Below are 12493 nucleotides of genomic sequence, written 5' to 3'. Positions count from 1 at the left end.
CTGGGCTATGGATGATCCCATCACCCATGTACTGAGTATAGCACTCAATAGGTGGTTCTTCAGCACTTTCCCCCTTCTCTCCCTCCCACTTCTAGTAGTTCCCAGTTTCTACTGTTGTCATGTGTATGTCCATGAGTACCAAATGTTTAGCTTCCACTTATAAGTGAGGACATGTGTCTGGTGTTCTGTTTCTGCATTAAGTTGCTTAGGATAATGGCCTTCAGTTGGATTCATTTTGCTGCAAAGGACATAATTTTGGGTTTTTTAATGGCTGTATAGTATTCCAAAGTGTATATGTACAGCATTTTCTTCATCCAAACCCCCATTGATGGGCACCTGGATTGATTCCATGTCTCCAGTATTGGGAATAGTGCCATGGTGAACATGTGAGTGCATGTATCTTTTCAGTAGATTTGTTTTCTTTTGAATATATACCAAGTAATGAGATTGCTGGGCTGAGTGGTAGTTCTAAGTTCTTGGAGAAATCTCCAAACTGCTTTCCACAGTGGCTGAACTAACTCACATTTCCATCAATAGTGTATAAGTGTTCCCTCTTCTCCACACTCTTGCCGGTAGCTGTTTTTTTAACTTGTTAATAGCCATTCTGACTGGTGTGAGATAATATCCATTGTGGTTTTGATTTGTGTTTCTCTGATGATTAGTGATGTGGAGCATTTTTTTAATGTTTGTTGGCTGCTTGTATGTAGTCTTTTCACAAAATATTTTGGTAACTTACCTTGCACATAAATTTTACTCTTTAACATTACTTTTAATGGCAAAAGCTGCAATCACTTTTGCACCAACCTATAAAAAAAATGCTGTATAACATTTCCCACTATGTCAGGATTGTAGTTTATCTAGTCCCTTCCCTATTGTTGGAGAATTATATTGTTTCTAATATTTTCCTATCAAAATCTGTACCGGTTGCACATACATCTTGGTGTCTGTTTATTTTCTTATGATATATTTAAAGAAATGAAATATTTTGGCTAAAGTATGTACACACAACAGTTAAGTATTTTATACTTCCTTTGAAAATGTGTTCTAATTTAAAAATGTTTACTATTATAATTCTGAAGGAAGATGGTGAGTAGGGGCTTGATGGGGGGGGCGGGAGGTGACAACACAAACCAAACAAAACAAAAACAAAAAAGCTTTCCCTAACCTAAGTAGAAAGGGAAATCTCAAATTGATTTTTTTTTTCTTTTTCAGGTTAAAATCTGAAAAAGATAACTGATAGGGCTATAGTTAAAAATCAGTTAAAGGTTTTATCACAGTGGTTTTCAACCAGGAATGATTTTTCCCTCTCCCAGTGCCCTCAGCCTCAGTCCTGGGACATGTGGAAATGACTGAAGGAGTTTTGGTTGTCATGAAAAGGAGGGCAGTTGAGGCCGGGGATGCCACCAAACATTTTATACAGCATAGGATACTCTACCTCCTTTCTTTCCAACCCCATCCCACCAAATATTCTCCTAAACACTGCCCCCCACCCGCCTCAAAAAATAAATAAATAAATAAATAAATAAGTTAAAAGAAACGTCACAAAACTATCTGGCCCCAAATGTTAATATGTAGTATTGAAGCTAAGAAACCTTACTTTATCAGAAACTGAAGGAAAGATGAGAAAAATAAAAACAGGAAAAATGTTATCAAATCTTTCTTAGAGGGAAAGTATCTCAAAGGCCTTAGGTACGGAAGCTTCACGTGCGGACATAAGCAATTAGAAACTAAATTGATGTATAAGCAAACAAGTGGAAGTTCTGATCTCTAATCAGGAACCATTATTTGTTTAAATAGAGATAGTTCATAACAATATTTTAGAAAGAAATAAACAGTAGTCTTTACTTTCACTGGTTAGCTCACCTAACATTTCAGTTTTAGTATGTTTGTTTTGTTAGTATGTTTGTTTTAAAATGTTAGTATGTTTTATTAATATATATAAATATAAAACACCCACTGTTTTATATCTATATGATTATTTTATAGAAAACTTAAAAATTCAAATGTAAAAGCATGGAGTACATACTGTTTTAATCATTAATTTCTAAATGACTGATTTGTGTGTCAAAATCAGCTCTTTGTAGCCATTGATATTTCAGATAGAGTGACTAGGTACTTTTAGCCAGCTGGTGGGGGCTATGCCCTGAAAATCTATCTTATTTCAGTGATGATTGCATTACATAAAGGGTGAGGCCATAGAAGAATGTTTTATGAGGATGTTATAAATCATATGTGTGTCTTGGCAGGGTTTCGTCAGTAGCCTTGGGCCAGGGATTTCTGACACTTTATGAAATAAGAAATATTTTTAATTCTCTTGTCATGATACCATCTATTATATGAAGTAAACAAAAAACATGTGTCATATGCTCAGATAAATCATTCTTACAAATAATAGATGACTGATATTCTCAATGTAAGTTAAACTTTCATTGTTTCTTCAGCAAGGAGAAGCATGATAATTACTATTTTCACCTTAAAGGTGGGAAATAGAGATAAAAGACTAAACAAGTAGAAGTCTTTATTATTGCTTATTTTATGTTGTCTTTTATAGGTAAGTCAGACTTGTAGTCTGTGGATGGGTATATTGGGGTATGAAGTTGGAAATGTTTAGAGAACATATTTATGATGTTCTTTTGTCTCATTGCACTTTAGCAGAAATCACCTATAGAACTAGTTGCATAAGATCAGCATAGATTGGCAGAGCCTTCTTATAAATTAAACACTGATAATCAGTGGGAGGGGACTGCTGTCCTGACTCACCAAATATAGCTTCCAGTTGGTGCAAAATGGTGTCTTTGATCATCTCTCCTTAAATTGTATCCTGATACCTTGATGATGTACAGCAGATGATATGGATGAATACTCTACCTAGATGGGAAATAGGGAGACTGATCTTCTCATATTGATTACATTAATGGATTAGAATTGGCCAGGAGAAGAAAACATTTCCATTGTTTAATTATTGTGGGAATGAATAAGTCAGCATCAACCAAGTCTGTCAATCCAAAGTATTCTAACTGTCTAGGGTGGACATTTTCAAAATTCAAATAGACAATATTAAATAATTCCATTATTTAGATCAATTTGTTTAATTACAGTAAGATGAATTTTGTAGGCAGACCGTTTGGAAAGCAGTGCTGTTTAAAGCATTCAGAACAATGAGAATAATGCTGAGAATTCTTCTTTTATCAAAGAGAAAACTATTTACAATTGCTTTAAATTTTTACATGTGAAATAATCTCTGCTGTGCTCCGTAGTGTTAAAATGGAATCTTAGCCAAGATTTAGTTCAGGAACTTTTTAATCAAATAGAACATTTGGTCTCTATAGTATTAATGATTCTATTAATACAGAAATAGTGATTCTGTATATTTACGTGGCTCCAAAATTACTAACGAGAACTTAGCCTATTTTAATGTATTAATTTTTCAAGTGGAATAAGAAGTTCTCTTAAAATAAATAAAAGCAAAAATAACTTGTTCAAATAATATATCAAGCTCTTTACCTTAATGACTTTTTCAGAAATTTCAAGAACATTTTCCCAAATCTTAATGAAAGAGGAATAGATTTTTTTTTATTATTATACTTTAAGTTCTAGGGTACATGTACACAACGTGCAGGTTTGTTACATAGGTATACATGTGCCATATTGGTTTGCTGCACCCATTAACTCGTCATTTACATTAGGTATTTCTCCTAATGCTATCCCTCCCCCGCCCCCCTACCCCACGACAGGCCCTGGTGTGTGATGTTCCCCACCCTGTGTCCAAGTGTTCTCATTGTTCAAATCCCACCTATGAGTGAGAACATGCGGTGTTTGGTTTTCTGTCTTTGTGATAGTTTGCTGAGAATGATGGTTTCCAGCTTCATCCATGTCCCTACAAAGGACATGAACTCATCCTTTTTTATGGCTGCATAGTATTCCATGGTGTATATGTGCCACATTTTCTTAATCCAGTCTATCATCGATGGACATTTGGGTTGGTTCCAAGTCTTTGATACTGTGAATAGTGCTGCAGTAAACATACGTGTACATGTGTCTTTGTAATAGAATAGTTCATAATCCTTTGGGTATATACCCAGTAATGTGATTACTGGGTCAAATGGTATTTATAGTTCTAGATTCTTGAGGAATCACCACACTGTCTTCCACAATGGTTGAACTAATTGAATAGAACAGATTTTTAATGACATAGGTAACATTTCTCTTTTCTACCATATCTTGAAAATTTATTATATTTTCAGTTTTGGAAGTTCAATAATGATACAAATATTAAATAATACAGAGCTTAGAGTAAATGTAATATCTTGTGAAAGGATATGTTCATATATATATAGTTATCACATATATTAAAATGAATGCATATTTTAAAAGCAATGAATATTTTGTCTTTTTTAATTCAGTTAGCCAGAGTCTACTCAATAGTTCGTTAAAAAAGTGTAATGGAAGATCTCCTTTTATATTTCAAAACTACTTCAAAGTAATGAACAAAATGTTTTCTCTCTCTTGTTTCATATTTTCCTGAAAAATTAGTACCTGGGGTGACATAATATATGTAGAAACCTGACCTACATTATTTAATAATTCAATATTTCTCCCAAGAAGGGAACTTTCGCTAACAAAGTAAATATTGATATTAATATTAAAAGCCAAAAAATACTAAAGTTTCCTTTGATCCTGCAGTATTTGGTGGTATACTTAGCAACCCCCAGTTGTTGGTGGTAATTTGATATTAAAAATGGTCATGTCGGTTAGCATTAGCTCTACACTGTATTTAAAGTGTGGGTTCTGTCCACTCTAATGTATAAAAGATGTCATCTGTTTCACTCTTGTCCTCATAAAGAAGATGTAGTTAAAATATATATTTAGTCTCTCTATTGTTTGACACTTGTGTCATTTTGTGCAGAAGTGCTTAGATACTAGATACTAGATACTAGAAGATACTAGAAAGCAAAAAAACAAAAAAAAACCACCAAAAAAACCCTTATGACAAGTGACTTTTTGGCATTTATATAGAGACTGACTTTTAAATGAATGACTGACAGTGTAGAATTGAACCTAATAAAGCCACATGATTATGCTAATGTTTAAAAGCCATTGAAATGATCTTAGATTAAATGTTGATACTTTAAGTGTAACACTTTTTAAGTAATAAAAAGTTAAGAAAGAAAATGACACAGAATACTTTAGATGTTTTAACAGGACGCTTAATGAAATAGAAGATAATTTGCGAGAAAATTGGAAGATTCTTCAATGTAATCTGATAACAGCATTGAAACTTTCTCAGCTTTACTTTAAAAGTGTGGAGGACACAATATAAGATGACCTTTCGGAACATAACTTTTTATTTTTTCTTATTTTTTTAATGGTGAGGAAAGAGTGGCAATCTTCCAGCAAAGCTGACCTTCTAAAGTGAATTCAAATTCTTAGCATGCTTTGTTTTAGTGCAATGCAGCATGGCTCAGTAGAGCAAGTCAGATGAAAAGTTAGAGGATCAGAAGTTCGATTCCAGACCCTGTAACTAAATTGCTATATAATCTTGGGGGTTGGGAATAACATTCTGGAAACCTGATTGCATTCTCAAACTGGCTATGAAAGATAAACTTCTGACATCAATGAAGATGACCTATTAAAAGAATTTTAGTTTTTGAAAATATTAAGATGTTGATACGCAAAATAAGTACACTTTATTTTGAAAACTTTTGAAATCAGTGTGCACAGTTTCCACAAAGTCATGAATATTAGTTACTAAATATATATGCTTGTGATGAGTGTACAATTAAAATATAATGATGCTTGTATTCCTTATGTTGTTTAAAAGTTCAGATTTGAAATGTTGTTGTCATGAGCTTTAATCCTAGCATTGTTTCTGTGCTTTTAATAACATGACTTAATCTCTAATCTCACATCAAGATCATGACTACGGCAGTTCCCAGTCTCAGAGAAGTAATGTAAGTCTTAATTAATGTTTGTAAAACTATCTAGGAGCCATGGATGAGAAGAGTTATGAACAGCTGAGCTGAAGTTGTTATTGTAAGAGGTGACTGCATATTGCCTTGCATTACACTAATGTGACAACAATAGGTATTATTCCATTATTAATAATAGGTGTAACGGGGCTGCTATTCAACATGATTAGCATGTTTAAAATTTTCATGTTAATGAATTCACAGATAATAAATGCTGCCAGTGGCTGTGTCTATGTGCAAAGGAACCAAGCTATTACATGGTCTTTCTCTACTGTAACTCTTTCCTGAATGAGTGCATTACAATTATTAATGGAGCAAAATAATCAGAATATTTCCTGTTCGGAAATTTGTGGCTCCATGTAGACACAATTGGCCTGTCAGTTTAAACCATGTTTAGAATGTTCTTGTGTCAATACTAGTGTACTCTTTTGGCTGTAAGACTGTGATATGGCTATAAATGTACAGGGATACTGTGGGAAAATTGAGGGTTTGTTCCATACCACTGCAATAAAGTGAGTATCACAATCAAGTGAATTACACAAATTGTTTGTTTTCCCAGTGATATAAAAGTAATGTTTATATTATATTGTAGACTATTTAATGTGCAATAGCATTATCTCTAAAAACAACGTAGATACCTTAATTTAAAAATGCTTTGTTGCTTAAAAAATGCTAATGATAATCTGAGCCTTCAATGAGTGGTAATCTGTTTGCCTCAGTGTGGATGGCTGCTGACTGATCAGGGCAGTAGTTGCTGAAGTTGGCAGTGGTTGTAGCATTTTCTTCAAATAAGACAATGAAGTTTGCCACGTCAGTTGACTCTTCACAAAAAATCCTCCCAAACTCCTGTTAATGTTGCTATTTTGACCTCACCCTATGAATCCTGAGTGTTCTTAATGCCACCTAGAAGGTGGCATTTCCAGAAGGTTTTCAATTTACTTTGCCAAGGTCTATCAGAGGCATCACTATATGACAGCTATTGCCTTACAAAATATATTTTTTAAATAATAAGACTGGGAATTTGAAATTACTCCTTGATCCATGGGCTGCAGAATGGATATTTTGTTAATAGGCATGAAAACAACATGAATCTCCTTGTACATCTCCATCAGAGCTCTTGGATGGCCAGGTCAATGAGCAGTAATACTTTGTAAAGGAATCCTTTTTTTGAAGCAGTGGGTCTCAACAAGTGGGCTTAAAATATGTTGTAATCCGTCTTGTAAAAAGATATTCTGTCATCCAGGCTTTGTTGTTCCAGTTACAAAGCTCAGGCAGAGTAGATTTAGCACAATTCTTAAGGGCCTTACTATTTCCAGAATATGGTAAATAAGCATCGACTTCAATTTAAGTTACCAGCTGCGTTAGCCCATAAGAAGAGAGGCAGCCTGTCCTTTGAAGCTTTGAAGCCAGGAGTTGACTTCTCTCTAGCCATGAAAGTCCTACATGACATATTTTTTCCAACATGAGGCTGTTTTGTCTATGCTGGAAATCTGTTTTCAGTGTAGTAACCACTTTTATCAGCTAGCTAGATCTCCTGGATAACTTGTAGCTTCTGCATCAGCACTTGTTGTTCCACCTTACACTTTTATGTTATAGAGAGGGCTTCTATTCTTAAACCTAATGAACCATCCTGTACTAGCTTCCCACTTTTTTTTTGCAGCTTGCTTACATCTGTCAGCCTTCATAGAGTTGAAGAGAGTTAGGGCCCTGCTGTTAATTAGGTTTTGGCTTAAGAAAATGTTACAGCTGATTTAATCTTCTATCCAGACCCCTGAAACTTTCTTCGTATCAGCAATAAAACTATTTTGATTTCTTATCATTCATGTGTTCGCTGGAGTAGCATTATTAATTTCTATTAACTTTTTCTGTGCATTAATCACTTGGTTGGTTGTTGCAAGAGGCCTAGCTTTCAGCCTACGTCAGCTTTCGACATCTCTGTCTCATTGAGCTTAATCATTTCTAGCTTTTGACTTAAAGTGAGAGACATGTGACTCTTCTTTCACTTGAACACTTAGAAGCTATTATAGAATTATTAACTGACCTAATTTCAATATTCTTATGTCTCAGGGAATAGGGAAGACTGAGGAGAGGGAGAGAGATGGGGAACAGGTGGTTGGTGGAATAGTCAGAGTATACTCAACACTTACCAATTAAGTTTGCCATCTTATAGGAACACAGTTTGAAGTACCCCAAAACCATTACAATAGTAACATCAAAAATCATCGATCATAGATCATTGTAACAGATATAATAATGAAAAAATTTGAAATATGAGAATTACTAAAATGTAATACAGATATACTAAGTTAGCACATGCTCTTGAAAAAATTGTGTTGATAGACTTGCCCAATGCATGGTTGCCACGAACCTTCAATTTGTAAAAAGTACAGTATCTGCACACTACAGTAAAAAGAAGCACATTTAAATGAAGTATGCCTGTATAGCCTCCTTTCCAAATAGTTTTACTTTTTCTGGTAGCTTCCAAAAGGATCAGAGTTGTCTCCATAAACCTTAGTTTTGTCCACCATAAAATATTCTTTATGATTTTAAGGATTTTATAAAGCTCAAATTTAACAATGCATATGAATTGTAAGTCATGACACAAAAATGAACTATTCATTATATTAGATGGAAAGGCTAATAGGATTTCAAACTATACCCAGAATCTGACCACTTCTCACCAGCTCTACTGTTGCTATCCTGGCCTACATCACCATAGTCTTCTACTAGATGTCTGAAATTGACTCCTAAGTGATATTCTAGCTTCTACCCTTACCCAGTCACAGTCTTAGCACTGTAGCCAGTGATTTTTAAAATCAGTTATGTTACACCACACCATTTGAAATGATACCAAAGTTCTTGGATATTCATTTTTCCCCCATTCCTTTCTGTCTTTGCATTTCACTTTTGGAAGTTTCTGTTGACCTATCTTCAAGCTCACTGACTTCTTGTTCAGTTCTGTCCAGTCTATGAATGAGCCCATAAAAGGTAGACTTAGTTTCAGTTTATGACTCCTGTGGCTTCTGTTTCAGGTAATACTTCAGCTTAGAATCTCTCTGGATTCACCAGTCTCTCTGGATTCAGAGTGGCAGTTGACCCTGTAATCTTGTTATTCTGAAGGATTCAGGAAAAGTTTTGATTTTATTTTGTTCAGCTTTCCTTGTTGTAAACAGGAGAATGACAATTTCTAAGCTCTTTGCATATCAGAGCTAAAATCAGAAGTCCAGAGTGATTCATTTAAATTTTAATAAAATTATGTTTCCAGCAATGACCCTCAATTTACTCCAAGAAAAAGCTAAAGTTCTACAATAAGCTACAGGGTCTTACATAATCTGGTTCTGCTGACATCCAATCCCAATACCTACTGTGTTGCCCAATTTTTCTTTTCTTTTCTGTAATACTCACTTATCACCCTTTAACCAATTGAACAATGTATTTCTTTATCATGTCAGTTGTTTATGCTGTTTCCATGATTGGAATGCATGAGCTTCATGAGGCAAGGTTGTCTGGTTTCTTTCTAGGTCACACTAAGGGCCTAAAACAGAGTTTGGCACACAGTACAAAGTCAATCTTTGTTGAATCAGTAAACTTACTATATCTTAAACATCCTCATAAATCAGACACATATACCAGGTGAATTAGATGATTGGTCTCAATTTCTGAATGATTTTTCACTTCCTTCTAAGGTGCTCAAGTGAGGATGAACATAAGAATGAGCTGGGAATCTTTTTTGATAGCCACATACCCCGTTTTCAGGGATTCTCATTTCATGGTTTCAGCTTAGGCCCCAGCAGGTTTCCAAGGAAATAAAAACAAGCAATAAACAAAAACCTTTCATATTAGTGGGAGATACAAACCCATTACCATAGTTTTTATGAGGAGAGGTTATTCCCCCTAAATACTATTTTTTTTTTTTTTTTTTTTTTTTTTTTTTTTTTTTTAGACAGAGTTTCAGTCTGTCACTAGGCTGCAGTTCTCACTGCAACCTCCGCCTCTCGGGTTCAAGCGATTCTCCTGCCTCAGCCTCCTGAGTAGCTGGGACTACAGGCATACGCCACCATACCCAGCTAATTTTTTTTTTTTTTTTTTTTTTTTAGACAGAGTCTCACTCTGTCATCCAGTCTGGAGTGCAGTGGTGCAATCTCAGCTCACTGCATCCTCTGCCTCCTGAGTTCAAGTGATTCTCCTGCCTCAGCCTGCCCAGTAGCTGGGATTATGGGTGCATGCCACCATGCCCAGCTAGTTTTTTTTGTATTTTTAGTAGAGGGAGGTTTCACCATGTTGGCCAACCTTGTTTCGAGCTCCTGACCTCAGTTGACCTTCCTGCCTTGGCCTCCCAAAGTGCTGGAGTTACAGGTGTGATCTACCGCACCTGGCCTAGTTTTTGTATTTTTAGTAGAGAAGGGGTTTCACTATGCTGGCCAGGATGGTCTCAATCTCTTGACCTCATGATCCTCCTGCCTCGGCCTCCCAAAGTGCTGGGATTGCAGGCATGAGCCACCGTGCCCAGCCCCCTCTAAATACTTTTAACCTCATACATACTCTTTCCTCTCCTAACAGAAGTAGAGTGAGTTACTTCACTGGTGAGCTGAGTGGAGTCTCAATCTCTTCTCCACCTCACCCCTCTTCTTTGGGTTTTGATTTCTGTTCTGCTCTGGTCTGCTCTGTGCCTGATAGACATCTCAAAGCAAAAAGCCCTGGAAGCCTCATTTCTACCTGAGTGGTTAGGGAGCCCATTGTTAACACACAATTAGGCCACTTACTTCAATCTGGACTTTGTCTGTCCTAAAGGTACTTTTCTCCTTTCTCTTTCAAGTTGGTTCAGAACTTTGATAAGGGGAAAGTGTTGATCTCCTGAAAACCCAGCCCTACCCAGCTGTTTCTAATGTGCTACAACCACAGTGTGATTTGAAGAGCAGCATCTAAATCCAAAGATTCACTGTGTATTTGCAGTCAGTCTTTCTGGAGTGAGCATGAAGTAAGTGAAGTAGTAAATTTAAAGTGTTTATCATCTTCATTAATTATAAATATTTTAGCTAAGGAAGCATATATAAATTGAGTTAAAATTCAGAAATTTTAGAAAATATATGTGTGTTTAATTGTACATAAATATGCACTTTGATAGATTTGTTACATTTTATCTGTTTAGGTTTATTAGTTAGAAAGAATCACTTCTTTCACACAATAATATGCAATTGAAGTAGGTATTTGCTAATTTCATTTTACATTGTATATAACCTAGATTTGCTCCCCCCATTTTAAACATGAGACCACTGTTTAATTTTTGCTGTTCAGTGGGTCTCCTGCATTGTTTTTGCCTCTCATCTGCCCTCTTTCAAAAACTTCTTTTTATCCTTGGTGTTTTGAAACTTCTTGATGATGTCTTGGGGAAGAGTGGTTAAAATTCATTTTACTTCACCCATTGTAACCTTTCAATATGATGTTTCACATATCCCTTTGCTTATGAAAATGTCCTTGCATTATTTTTTGATAAGTTTCTTCACTACTTTTTCTGTTTTTGGAACTCATGTTAATTGAATGAATCTGGGTTGATCTTTGGATCTACACTTTAGGAGATGCCCCTGATTTTATGTTCCAGGTTTTCCATTGAAATGTTTTATTTTTTTTAGATTACTATGTTCTTTAAAGCAACAACAACAACAAAATGAGTCAAATTTGTGTAAAGACAGACATTGAGAAGTATAGGGAATAGGGGCAGGAAGGAAATAGAAATAGCTACTGATTTTGCTAATGTCCTCAAACAAGACCATATGTTTTATCCCATAGACAATCACTTGCACGTAATAAATCACAAATGCAACCTCTCCTGTAAGATCTGTCACTCTACTTTGAGATAGCAGAGAAATAAGACCAGAATTTGGGGCAGGAGGCTTTTATTTTTTGGAGAAATAGGGACAGATCCTCTCAGTCACTATTAGATATTGCTACTCTGTTAATAACACTGTATCTGTGTAAAATCTTACAAATTTTTCTGTACGTGAGATGAATGAAGGCTTAGTTAATGTATTTCCAAATACAGAGTTATCATTCCCTGTGCTTCTCCTGTTATTTCTTGGATCAGTGTGCCCTTCTGCTTGTAAGCCTCTACTGACATATTTTTTCAGAGTTAAATTTCTTTAGAGCCTAATTCTGGGACCTGCGTATTCCACTAGTATACTATGTACAATGGGACAACATTCACCCCCAGTGTTAGATTTGCAATGCTGAGTAAACTCACAGGCCACTGTCACCATGTAGCCATCAAGCATTCATAACTGCAGCTGCCCTGACTCCACACTTTCATCCACTACTCATTAGGATTCACTTATTACTAAGGTTTGAGTTATCTTCTTGGTCCCACTGTCATTGAAGTACCTCTTACCGGTATCTATATCTCAAAGATATTAATAAGTATGGGGCTTTGTGAAGATGTGGTGGTTGGTTTCAGTTTTATTGAAGAAAAGTTGGAGAAGATGATGGTTGAGGCTCAAGCTGGTTTATAATCTTCAGTTTTGGATCTGAGC

General features: G+C 35.5%; 1 long non-coding RNA gene across 4 annotated transcripts in view; it reads left to right on the top strand.

The window, feature by feature from the left end:
- LOC105475586 (uncharacterized) overlaps positions 1–12493 on the top strand; it is a 161127-nt gene that overhangs the window by 43345 nt on the left and 105289 nt on the right. The window contains exon 1 of one of the 4 annotated variants that reach the window (XR_011621666.1): positions 10791–10947. The exons of the other annotated variants lie outside the window; for them this stretch is intronic. This is a non-coding gene — a long non-coding RNA (uncharacterized lncRNA). Of the gene's footprint in view, positions 1–10790; positions 10948–12493 lie in introns of those variants that run through there. 4 annotated transcript variants of the gene reach the window in all.

This window comes from Macaca nemestrina, chromosome 4 (assembly GCF_043159975.1).
Source record: "Macaca nemestrina isolate mMacNem1 chromosome 4, mMacNem.hap1, whole genome shotgun sequence".
Classification (NCBI taxonomy): domain Eukaryota; kingdom Metazoa; phylum Chordata; class Mammalia; order Primates; family Cercopithecidae; genus Macaca; species Macaca nemestrina.
Note: the sequence above shows the minus strand (reverse complement) of the source record. Positions and strands in the feature narration are given on the sequence as shown.